This window comes from Cinclus cinclus, chromosome 3, assembly GCF_963662255.1.
Source record: "Cinclus cinclus chromosome 3, bCinCin1.1, whole genome shotgun sequence".
Taxonomy (NCBI): domain Eukaryota; kingdom Metazoa; phylum Chordata; class Aves; order Passeriformes; family Cinclidae; genus Cinclus; species Cinclus cinclus.
In genome coordinates this window covers 21,002,928-21,016,877 of record NC_085048.1, presented here as the reverse complement: position 1 = coordinate 21,016,877, position 13,950 = coordinate 21,002,928, and positions in this window count along the sequence as shown.

Below are 13,950 nucleotides of genomic sequence, written 5' to 3'. Positions count from 1 at the left end.
AGGCTTCTTGACTTCTGTTTTCTGTTGATTTGAGTGAAAATTAGAACTTATTTTGGGAGAAATTTTTTTCCTGCCAGTGCTGAAAACATAAAATTCAACCCTAATACTGTCTAAAATATGTGGAATGGTTGTCTCCTTTCAGATTTCTAGTTTTTATCTTTTTTGCCTTTTTGTGTTAGCAAGACAGGGATTTTGCTTTCTTAACTGTCTTGCTGAACAACAGCTCTGGAATAAAAGTTGAAAGTACCCATACATTTAATACAGGCTTCAAGAAGAGAAATTATTTTGTTTTTGTAACAGCTAAAGGAATGGTTTGCAGAAAAATGGAGCCAGGTTCTTTCAGTGCTGCCCAGAGGCAATGGGCTGAAAGTGAAATAAAGAGGTTCTCTCTGAACACCAGGAAACACTTCATTCCCTGTGAGGATCACCAAGCACTGTCACAGCTTGCCCATCTGCTGACTTTTAAAATATCAATTCTTGGAAATGCTGAAAGAGTGTTTAAAGATGATCCTGGCCCACTGCTTGAGCAGGGGCATTGGACCACATGCTCATCACAGGTTGTCATGGTTTAAGCCCAGCCAGAGATCAGCCCCACACAAACACTCTCTCACACCCTCACAGTGGGAAGCGGAGAGAACGTGAAGAGTGAAGTGACAAACTCACGGGTCAATATAAGGACAGCTTAATAGGTAAATCAAAAACCACACTTGCATGTGAAATAACCCAAAGAATTCATTCTTCTCTTTCCATGAGTAGGCAGGTGCTCAACCATCCCCAGGGAAGCAGGGCTTCATCATGCATAATGTGACTTGGGAAGACCAACATCCTAACTCTGAAATGTCCCTTTCTTCTTCTTTCCCAGATTTTTTTGTTGTGCTGGAGCCAGCATACAGGTCCTTTCCAACCTTAATTATTCCATAGTTCTATGATTTCTTTTGTTAAAAGACTACATTATTTTCCAAAAATTTTAATGTAAGGTGCTGAATCATGCTTCAATACTTTAGTTATCCTCTGCCTATGACAGCCAAAATCATTTAGCTGCAAATGAAAACTCTAGTTTTAATAAAGACATGAAGATATTTTAATTCCAGCAAGTAAACATGTTGAGATAGTTGTCTAGAGAAAATTATGTTTAAGAGAAGGCAGAGAATTATTTAAAAAGGAAAAAAATAGTTTGATTTTAATATAATTTCTTGCAAGGCAAGGCTGGCATGTCTTTTCACTGATCAAGCTGTATCTGAATAAACTGAATGCAGTAGACATTTAGTTCCATGTAGGGGTCAATCCCTGTGTCTCAATCATTCTCACAATGACCCTAGATTTTTCTAAGTACGAGACTAACAATGTACCTCCATTCAGCACCATGAGCTTTGTTAAGGTGTGTAGTAAGACATTCATGAAGAGACATCCTCCAAGTTCTTCAACAAGATACTCTAGACAGTAACTGAACACAAATTTCCTGAACCACCAAATGTTCTCTGTTTACTTTAGGGTAGGGGCTATGGAAACCATGGAAAACTTCAATGACTGTATGACCAGAAAGGAATATGTCAAGTTCCTAATTAGCCTTGTGCTTCTCATGGATCATAAAATCCATATACATGCTATCAAAATCAAATACTGAGTGATACAAGACTTTTAACTTGACTGGCAGTCGTAAATGAACCAATTAAAAAAGAGGTAGCAAAACATGCTGGAGAAGACATTTATTTCAATCACAAAAAGCAGATTAGGTGAAGAATTTTGTATGATCCCATGCAGACCATATAAAACATTTTACCTGCCGCAGAACAGGGTAGAAATCCACAAAAGCTCTAAAAACACCATATTGGTCCCATCTAAAATTGCAATTCATTAATAAATTCAAGTCCTAGGTCTAATATGGGAGAATTCAGATCAAAAAGAAAGAACAAATATAGATATTTATATGTTTACTGTCTCAAAATTCAAATTATGGCCAGGAAAGATCAAGATGCTGAATCCTGCCTATTGCATAGATGACAAAACCCACTTGTTACAATCTTACTCAGCCAGTCTGTGCCCAGCTGCAGGTCCCCTGTACACATGGTGCTATATCTGCCAACCAGATGTGTTATTTCAGCTTTTTTGGAACATCACAGACATGCCTGTGTTCAGACAATCTAATTAAGCCTTTACTCACATATTAAGTTTCGTTTTGCACGTCTCACATTTCTCCTAATCTAGAATAATTTTATATCCTTCTCTGAAGCCCAGTAGTTGTAGCAATTCCACCTCTTGCATATCTTTAATTCCAGAATTTGAGAAGAACTTAAAATAGGCTTATCAATATTGTGCTCAGAGCCTCAAATTATCTCACATCACAGTCATTGCTACCTCTAGCAGAAGCAAAGGATGAGGTAATAAGATCGAGTTCAAAGAACTGACTCAAGGAAATAGATAAAGGTTTTGTTTCTTGGAATGGTACAAATGTTGATAAAAGAAAACACTGCTAACATTATATTTCAAATACTATCTACCAATTTGCAGCATTACATTTAAGTAGATGACATGAGAAAATATTTGCCATCTTTCCATATGCAGAGATTTATACTTATGAATTCCCTCAGAGCAATGTGGGTGTAGATGTTAACTAAGATATGAATTATAGATCACTGGTTAATGATTTTAAAAGACTTCTTACCAAGTCAGTGCATACCAATGACTTGATTAGATTTGCTAATGTGCCTCTTCATGTTCTCTCCGGAAAACTCCTGCATTTTGTCAGATTGTGAACTTTGAGTTTACTCTAAACCTTCAATATTTTGGCCTACAGTAAGGTGCTATTACAACTGAGATAAGCAAACATGATAATTTGCTTTTCTTTGTTTCAGTTTAGATCTAAGATGTATTTTATTTACATCCCCCAAACTGCAGTTTTATAGGTAAGGTTATTAGTGAATCTGAATTTTTTTGCACAAAACTGCTGTAAAATGAGTACAAAATTAATAGAAAGCTAAGTTTGGGGATCATTATTTACTGTTCAAGGAAGAACGTAGTAAAGGCAACACAGGAATGACATTTGAATTCATTACTATTGGTTAAAATTTTAATGTTATAAGGAGCTTCAAATAATTCCCAGACAGAAAAGAAAATAAATGAGGCAAAAATTAAGTTAAAGTTCTAACTTCTAGGTACAAGAACAATTGTCTATATCAGTGCAGAAAGGAGAAAAATATATACTGAAGAAAAAGCTTATGGTACGTGCTATGTGTCAGAGGACTCGAGGATGAGGAAGACTGTGCTGCTGCAGAAAATCCAAATAATGTTGTGGAATGTGTAAGAGTACAACCTAAAGATAGCAATGATATCACTCATCAGTGATAAAACTTCTGATAAACTGTGTCCCATTTTGGGCAACTTATTACAGCTTTTGCATTTCTAAGATGTAAACCAATTTTTGAAAGTTCAGAGATCAGTGCATCTGATCACTGTTTTCGAAATTTTGATTTTTGAGTAAAGACTGACAAAAGTCACTTTAAATACTATAACTAGAAACAAATGGGATTCTTTGCTAGCTTTCAAATAGGTTAAACATAGGTTCAATAAAACCTACTGTTTTCCTTTCCACTCTGTGTTTGAGAAGAAATACTTGGTTGTCATTGAAACAAAGCAGATTTTTTTTTTTAAAAAAGTTATTTTTTACAGCATACCACCATAATCTTCAAGATTAAGAGGAAGAGCATTTTGCTGCTTCAAAGAGGAAAGGTGCAATCTTTTCTCTGTAACACTGGAAAGAACAACAGACTAGGGCTGGGTAAAGACAGATAGGGAATGACACACATCAAACATGTAGAAAAAGTTAGAGAAATGCACTAGTGGATAATCTAGAGATGTTGCTTCTTGTCTTCAAGAATAGAACAGTATGAAAGGCACAGCACCAAGTGTTGGTTTAACAGCCAGTTGTCTATAGTGTGTTATCAGAAAAAAAAAACTCTGCACTTTATCTAGGATGAAGAAAAGCACCTAATATATAAAGCCAAGTATTTATTGTTAGTGAACTTAAAGTTTTAAAAATCCAATCAAAGAATTATTATTAGTCTTGTTACAAAGCTGTAGTCCAAATTTTCTAATTACTGCAGCTCATTCTGAATGACTATACCATTAAAATTGATGTAAATCCTTCTCTTTCTGACTGTTTATGCACACCCTTCCTACTGGGTTTGAACCCATATGGGCTCAAAGCAAAATAGAGGGTTTGAGCAAGTTATTAGTATCCCAAGTTATTTCTCAAAAGAGCTTAATCCTGATGATTTCTTACTCCTGACTCTGCTTGGAGTGATTTCTTTTTATATTTCATAATGTGTATTATATCTTAACCTCCATCTTTATGGGTTCAGCACATGATTTTAAATCCACATAGACTATGTATGGTATGATTTACTTATTATGTTGGATATTATTCCCTCTTTCTCTCTATTACCCTTGAAACAAATGATATTTAGATCCCAAGATTACTTTTCTTTAATAACCAGTAATTGATCTTTGTTAAGGGGGCCTGGGGTCTCTGGATTCATCTATTGCTTTGTACTTTCAAGGCCTTTGCTACCATTTTAAGCTTGTACTTTTGGGGACTCCTCATAAATTCCCTTTTTTTCTGTAATGGCCCTCAGCCTGTGGCTTCCTGATATTACAGTTAACATTTATTAGAATATCTTTGTCTAAAATAAACGTTTCATTAATAGTTAGTTCTATGCAATTATGTACTGGAAGTCACATATACTTACAGACACATACATATAATTATAATTATTCAATGCTTTGGAAACTGATTGCCCCCAGTATCTGGTAGTTAAAAGAATCATCCGTTCTGTGTTGTCAGAACTACTCTACAATAGCAATTATATCTAATTATAGTAGGAATGGGATTAAATGCATTTTGAAGGTGTCTTTTAACACTGTAATTCTGTTTTATGCTCCATGCCATAATGATGGACTTCTGCCTCTAAGTTAATTACTCAGGTAAAAAAAAAAGTTATGTAGTAATAGGTTAATAATAAGGTAGTGTTCACTCCCATTCCAATTTGTATTTATAATGGGATTTCATATCTGTTGAAGGAGCTGTGATGACAGGAAAAAAACTGTAAGAGCATATGTGTTGTGCTGCAGCAAGAAGCCAACACTGTCCAAGAAAGATTATGGTCTAATTTTACATTATTCAGTGACGAGCTGTGCAGAAAATCTTATCTAAAAGAGATTTATTTCCATCAAAATGTTCTAAGATTTTATGGAACTAAAGTGCAAGAGTTTGTTTTTCTTTGTTTGTGTTGGGACATTCAATTAGCACTTTCTGCCTAACATATTGAACATCATTTCTATCTAGTCTCATTAGAATGGTTATTCTATTGCCATGAAATAAATCCTTCATCATTTTCCGTGAACGGTGGGCACATGCAACAAACATTTTTATGAAGAGTTTAGTGAAGTGACTTATCAGTGTTACTACAATTAAAAACTGCAGCATGTCGTGTTGATGTGTATGGGCTGTCCTATCATTACTTGAACGAGTGTGATGATGACGTGGGCGTGCACTGTTCTGAGAGTAGCAATAAGCCTTGCGCCACTTCAGAGGAAGACACTCTGTGTGATAATAGGAGATAAAATTCAAAGCTGTACTGACGTTACCTGATGTGAACTCTTGGGGAGAAACAGCTAGATCGCCCATTTGAAAGGATTGCCAAGACAACTCAGACACTCTCTGGAGTATCTGAATTTTTGCCTGTGTGACAGCGTTTTTCATCACATACTGTCACACCAGCTGTACAAAACAACCTACCAAAACTATGTCTCTGTGTTTACATGCATTTATTTATAAGTTATATATAACTGTGCATATTTTAAAGCATTGATGGATATAAGTCTTGTCTGATTTATATATCATAAGACATGCTGATTCTTTGAAAAATAATTTCCTTTAAAAGTGCAAAACCAGTAAGAAATTAAAATCGGTATTTCTTTTTATGAAATTTGTTTATATTTAGTGGATAATTTGGAAATTAACAGTGGACACAAATAAGAATTTTACTACCACTTTGTATATTAATGTCTGGTTAGAATTTTTAAACTTAAAATTATCAACCATTGATTGTCATAGATAGGGTTTTACAGTGACAAGCAAATCTAAATAATTACTTATACTCATGGCAAAAGCACAATGATGAACTGTGTATAATTTATCTTTTTCACTCTGTCACTCTGATAAGTCTTGTCTCTGTTAAACTTCCTATCTTTGAGATCCCTGTTGAGACCCTATCTATGAGATCCTTATTGCAAAAGAGGATTTGATTTACACTGCTCAATATTTAAGAGGTTCTTTCAAGACACAGAGGGAAATCAGTAACCACAAATGAGAAAAAATCCAAGGAATTCAAAAGTATTTCTCTTTACAGCCACAAAATATATTCACTTTAAAGAAAATTTGAAAACTTTACAAACTTTTTTTAAAGAAATCTTGCTGTTGTTATATTATGGACTACACTGGCTGAAAATGGGGGAAATTGCAGTTAAAAAATGCTGACATTTGCAACTTCTATTGGAGTGCACACTGTTCTCAGATCCATAAAATAGAAATGATCAAATGTATTCTATATAATATTACTTCAAATTGGCAAATATATTAATTAAAGGAGGCAAATGACTGAAAAATATTTTTCCTTGTCTGTTTTAAAAAAAGCAAGTAGTAGCAATCATATTTGTATCCTTGCAGTGAGGGGGGATTTGCAAGATATACAAAAGTAGTATATGGTACAAATAATTAATGAAAAGGGTCATTAAGAAATTAATATGTAGGTTTTTGTTAGGTCAATATTTTAATTTCTTAAAATATGAAAAATTAGTCACATTTTAAGCACTCAACAGTTACAAAGAAGATCTGGGAATATTCTGGAATTTTCTTTAATGTAAGTATTTTCTACAAGAAAGTAGAAGTATTTTCTACAAGAATTCACAGAAAAAAGAAATTCATCTAGAATTTCTTAACATTTTTTCCAAACTCCTTGCAAAAACTTCAAATTCTCTTGTTCCAAAATTCATAAAACTATTAAGCAATCAGATAGTGAAGACTGCAGGAAAACATGAAAAAAATTTAAAACCTCATCTTTTCAAATGCACAAATTTGTTTAGTACCTCACAAATTGAGGACATTTTTAATTCCTCCTCTGAATCTTTTCAGAGAAGAAAGAGAATTATCAGAGGTCAGATTATGGGGAGAATGTAAATAATTATGATCTCATATAGTGTAAGTGCAAGTGTTCCCAGTGATAGCACTTAAATCACAAATATGAAGATTCATTTCATAGCAGCAGCTCATTTACTGCACCTAGAATTGTTCCTGTTATATATTCAAGGATAAAGTGAAGTAGAATGTTTTTTTGCAAAATGTGTTGGCTAGAAAAGGCATAAAACAGGAAAAAGGTATTATTATGATAATCTGTTGTATGCAAAACTGAGGACAGGTTTTCAGCTGCACAAATCAAACAAAATCTGTTTATGGTTAATGTTTTTTAGTAAAATATCAAAAATATAAAGTATTTAAACCCTATGAAGCCTGAAAAAGATGAATAATGCCCTTTTCATCATATAGTATTTGTCTAAACAGAACAGATTCTTTAGGTATAATCTGCATAGCTGAAATTAATAACTAAATTTGAGTCTAAAAATAGTTTCAAAAATACCTTTTGACTTTCAGAATACTGATTCACAGAAGAAATATACTTGTCCTCTTTCCTTTGATTCCTGGAGAATTCTGTGGAAAGAGGATTGATATAAGATGTTCTGAATCATTTATAGTCATGAATATAATTTTAAATCAGTTAGACAGAAATGCTTCATAATGAGGTAAGAGATGGAAAAATTGTAACTCTTTTAGTTATTTGTAGAAAAGAAAAGATATAATAGTGGTATATGATTTTATTTTCTCTCCTTCTGAATTTAAAGTCAGCAAGGCTGAATGTATTTTATCACATATGGTAGAGCCTGTATCTGGTTATTTGCACTTTCATATAGGGGTGGCGCTTGTCATGGAGTCAGTTGGGACCATTTCCATCACTCACCTGTAATCCTGTGACCATGGGAGTCCCCCTTTCCTCACAGGACTGAGTGTGGATGGCACAGACATGGTGATATGAAACAGCAGCCTGGGAAGCACCCAATGCCTGCACAGCAACCATTTCCATCGCTTTTAGGGCCACCACTTCATTGAAGGAATTAGAGACCCTCTGGAACAAGCTACATGTTCCACTTATTAACATAATGGTATATTGATAATGAGGCAGGAAAGAATCATCTTATCTTCTTCACAAGCATAAATCACAGATTTATTAATATGTTTCGTCATAAAGCCTATGTCACATTTTTTTCCTTTTTTAGTTTCCAGCTAGAACCACATAGAAGAGAATCACAGAATCATAGAATCAGCAAAGTGTTTGAACTGAAAGGGACCTTGAAGAACACCAACTTCCAACCCCCCTACCATGGTCTGAGACACCTTTCACTAGACCAGCTTGCCCAAAACCCCATCCAGCCTGGCCTTGCTGGTGCTGGGGTGGGGCATGTCTCTCAGTGCCTCATCACTCTCACAGTAAAGAATATTTTTTTCTGATATCCAATCTAAGACTAGCCTCTTTCAGTTTAAAATCGTTACCCCCTTCTTCTGTTGCTGTGTGCCCTTGTATAAAGTCCTGAAGCTTTCCTGTAGGATGCCCTCAATGTTTTCAAACTTCAGTTATATCACTAATATCTAGTAGGTGTGCTTGAGAACAAGATCATTATATGAACCCATACCCAGCTTTCATGAATATCAATGACAAGATAAATGACTGTTTATTTGTGGTCTAACAAAACAGAGGTAAGACTATAACTTAACTATAATGCAATAATGTTGCTCAAATAAAATCTTTATTTTTCTCACTGCAATTGCTTATTGTGAAGAAATCCTAACATGAAATATAAAAGTAGGGGTACGAACATTTTAGAAAAATAAAAGAAAGAGGTTATCAATATATTTTAAGTTCTAAACTGAAGTAAAAGAACAGGTATTTCTGATCATTTAGCTGCAACTTCCTCAAAGTGAGCTTTTCTAGCTAACATTATTTTCTCTTTCATTCTTCTTCACACTTTCATCTTTATCCTTCACCTTTGATCCTTTTTACCATTTTCTGCTCCAACATGTTATTTTATCCCTTATCTTCCTCATTCCTTTATCTCACCATTTTCAAAAAATTCCTATTTCTCACTCATAGCAACAGTATATTTGAATTCAAGGTGTTCAAGTTGATTGATTTTCAAAAAATGAAATAATTATAAAATAAAATTAAAACCAGAAATTTTTTTTACAAACTTGTAACCAGAGCCTTTGTCAAGTATCTATGGAGAATGCAGACATACATACATATGCACAAATAAATAAACAACCAAACCAAAATAAAACCCACAAAAAACAGTAATAAAACAGATATCAAGGAATGCAACACTGAAACCAATGTCCGCTGCTCTAAAATTTGAAGGTTAGGAAAGGGAAGAACGGACTGGAATTCCTTTTCTAACTTCTTGTTCTTTCCCCATCTGAAAGTTAAAAGAACAAAGCAACTGACTATTGCTCACGCTATTTAAAACACTTATGAACACAGTCATGGGAGAGTTTGAGATGTGTTCCCCAAAGTCACCACAGAAAATGCTGGGGTTTTTTCCCTGATGCTTTTGTTGGTTGCACATGTTAGCTGCACATGCAGTTGGCTGCTCTGCTGGTCTCTGTACTCTCCAAGCAGGACAGTAAATTTGGGTGTCCGGCCTCAGTTTAGAAATTCTAAGAATTAGGAAACAAAATGTGAGACAGCCCATTGTGGGCACAGACTGGTTAAATATCACAGATTTTGAAAGCAGTTTTTCAAAATGCTTCAGACACCAGCTGAGGGTCTTACCTGTGTAAGATACAGATTTTAAAATTTAGACAACCATTTTTATTATCCAGGTGAAACCAAGTTTTTTGTGAATGTTAAAGAAACAAGTGATAGAATAGCTGGGGAAGCTAGAATTCAGAAAACATTTACTGTCATATTTAATTCTGAAAATCTACTGCTGCTATCTTAACTCTGTTTTTACAGCAGTAGTATAAAAGATGGTATTTATTTTTAAAAAATCAGCCTTGATGAATTATTGCCAGAATTATGTATGGTGGAGTTCAACTTTATTTAAGTATTTTTGGATTAAATTTAATGAGAGGGAATTGATTCCTAGCAGCAACTCCACAGCTTATCTTCTGAAATTTATAAGTGGTGGTTTTGGTATTTTTTTTTTTTTTAAGGGGATCAAAGGACAGTTCCCTGCATACAAATGTAAGAATATGCTGTAAATCTGAAAATCATGGATTTTTCATAACATAAGTTACTGAGTCTAATTTAGCAAGCAGGGAATTTAATTTCTAAGAACATCTATCAAAGGTGGGATCACTAAGTAAATATACTCTTTGACAATTAACACATAATGTCCTTGTCTCATTAAAATAAAACTTTAGATTAAATATAGTGTATACAAATGTCAGAATATGTATTTTTTTTAGAATTTATAAAGTTCAAGTCAAAGGAAAAAGACTTAGTTTAAAATATGTCCAAAACAAATAGTCCATTTTTTTAAATTCATTTTCTTTGATGTTGCTTATATTTGCACAATAAAATGATCAAATAGAGTCTAATACTGTCTGAAGTGTAAATAATTTTTCAACACACTTATGTTTAAATGCAACTTTTGTCAGGTAGAATGATCTGAAAGCCCCCTGTTGAGCTTATGCCAGTAGCTACATCAGTTGAATCTGTAGAAATAAAATGATCATACATAACATACTTAAAAAAAAAATCCGTATAGTTTTTAATAGACATTAGTTCTTTTTCTTTATTTCTTTCTTAGCCTTTCAATTTGAATATTTTCCAATCTTGCATGAAGTTCATTACTTGTACACGTAAGGAAAGGTATTAAGAGCACTGCCTATGTATTCCTGCTGTATCCTGTTCATGTAAGCCATCTTGTCTTTCAAGGTATCTCTGTGGATAGTGGGAGCTAGTGTTCTTCTGAAAAACAAAATATTACAGAAGCACAGAAGTTCTTGGAGCCCTATTAGAGGAAAGGGTGAACCTAATGGTTCTTAGAAAGGAAGGCAAAGTGTCTTACAGCTGCTGCAGGTGCAGCACTTCAGCAATTTCTTAGAGGAAGCACAGTTGCCTTTTAGAAAATGCTCCTAATTTGTTATGTCTTGGGCTTTGACTGAGTTAACAGTTGTTCTGGTCCTTTGTATACACCTTTTTATTTCTTTGCTTGTGTGCTTTGTGCTTGTGAGCCTTTACTGGGGTTGGGTTTAGTCATGTATTTCCTATAGAGTATAAACCTTAAGAAAATAAATTTTCCCTATTATGTCCTTAAAAATAATAAGTTTCTTTCCTTTTTGGAGGGAAACTTAAAAATAAGATCTTTTATTGAAAACAAAGTTTATTTCTGTCTCTTTTTCCAGAATCAAAATATGTTCCCATTTCTGTGGAATGTGAATTTTTTGAAATGGCTCCAAAAATACATGAAAGAATATTTTTGTTCTTGGCTTCTCTTACCTGCCACAAAGAACAGAACAATGAAGGAGAGATCTATAATCAAATTGCTGTCACTGAAAACAAATTCAAAATATTTCAAGGAGAAAGGTTCTGCAGAAGGAGCTTTCATGTAGGTGATAGAATGTGAAGAGAGTAATCCAGGGATCTAGACTTCTACGGGAGCTAAGAAGTTCAGATCTCAAGGTAATACTGTAATGTGCCAAAGCCCATGTGAAAATCATGCTGACAGGATTCTGATAAATTACCAGGTATTACTGACTACAAGGCAGAGTTGAATATGCAGGTGCAGAATTTAGAATGCAGTATATGTGGTTTATGCAATTTTTTTTATTTATCTCTGATTTACTATTCTTGAGGGATGGTTGAAAGAACTGATTCTCTAGTAACACCCAAGACCCCACCTTCCTGACATTATCAAGTTTACTTCCCATAAACTCAGTACTGAAACAAAGAGTATGCCACCTGTTCTTGTTTGGTGCAAGTATACATTTTTCAACATTAAAAACAGGCTTCTGGAATTGTGGAAAGTTGATCTATAGGATCTATTGACTACCTTTTTTTGTTAATGTATGTATAGAAGAAATTTATTTTGTCTTCTATAGCAGTAGACACATTAAGTTCTAGTTGGTCTTTTAACCTTCTAATTTTCTCCCTGCATCAATTTATTAACATCTTTGTCATCATCCTGATTTGTCTGTCCCTTCTTCCAAAGGGCACAAACAGTCCCTTTTCTCCAGGAGCTCCAGGCAAAGCTCTCTGTTCAGCCAGGTTGGTCTTCTTTCCTGCCAAGCCATCTTTCACCACATGGTGTTAGCTTGTTACTGCCTCTATAAGATTTCCTTCTTGAAAAATGTCCAGATTTTGTATATTCTTCTGCCCTTCAGGACTGTCTCCCAAGGGCCTCTCTCACCCAGTCCCCTAAGCAGGCCAAAGTCTTCCCTGTGGGAATCCAAGGCAGACACTGTGCTGACCTCCTTCTTTAGATCCCTGAGAACCAAAAACACAAAATGTTTTGTGATCAGCATGCCAAACACTCCCTCCAAGTACCATATTACCCACCAGTCCTCTGTAAACAGATACAACAGGGTGGCTTCCCTAGCTGGCTCCCGCACGAGCTGGGTCATTTTTCTACAGGCAGTAAAAGCCCCAATTCTTATGTGATCATTCTCAGGCATTTCCATGGTTCCTAACATCAGTAACCTTGCACCTTTCCTGCCACATGTTGGTCTCTATCACATCATAGAACATTATAGTTGCTGTTTAGCTGGTATGACAGCAAACAAATCTGTGTTTTGCCCCGTGATGTGATATGACATAGTCTGATGAGATCCCAGAATACTTAAAATAACACTTGCTAGGATTTATAACCTCTCTTACTGAGTGATATTTCATTTCAGCAGGTGATTCCACCTAATATATCTTCTTGAAATATGTTTGTGAAATAAGAGACATGTTGAAAATTAACTAATAGTATTTTTAGGGCAAACAAATTATGTTAGCCTTAACTACAAATATGATAAACAATTTTCTCTTACAAATTTATCCCCATCAAATGCTTTATCTGCAAACTGCTATCTTCCTAAAGGTCCTTTTTCTCTAATCTTAAAGGTTTTTCTGCCATCTATTTCTCTACTAGGTAAGCCTAAGATCCTAGGATCTCTCGGAAAGTCATAAAATGAGCCCCCCAAACAGATTTCTGGGTGTAGAAGGAAGAGGAAATTGATCAGGAATAGAAAGCATGTGTTTACTAAGGGTAAGTCATGTATGGTCAACTTGGTTTCCTTCTGGGATAATATGGTGATAATATGGTGAAATACAATAATATATTTCTGGGATAATCTGCTCTCTCACTCCCCATCAATGTGAGGAGAGGAAAAGAAGATGTAAAAGCTCATGGGCTGAGATAAAGACAGGGAGATCAATTACTGTCATGGGAAAAACATGATTAGAGGAAGATTAACGAATTTACTGCCAATTAATAACAGAGTAGGACAGTGAGAAAATAAAGACAAACTTAAAAATACCTTCTCCACATACCCACCTTCTCCACAAGCTCAGTGTCAGTCATTCACTCTTCTACCTCCTCCTGCTCTCATCATGACAGGGGGTTAGAGAATGGGTCTGCAGTCTGTTTATAACACTTCATCTGCTCCTTCCCTCTTAGGCTGTTCCTTCTCTATAACATAGGATCTCTCCCATGGGAGACAGTTTTTCATTAACTGCTCCAACATGAATCCTTCCTGTGGAGAACAGTCCACCTGAAATAGGTCATTTCAATATAGATACTCCAAGGGCACAGTTTGTGCCAGGAAAACTGCTCCTGTGTGGGCTTCTCTGCACA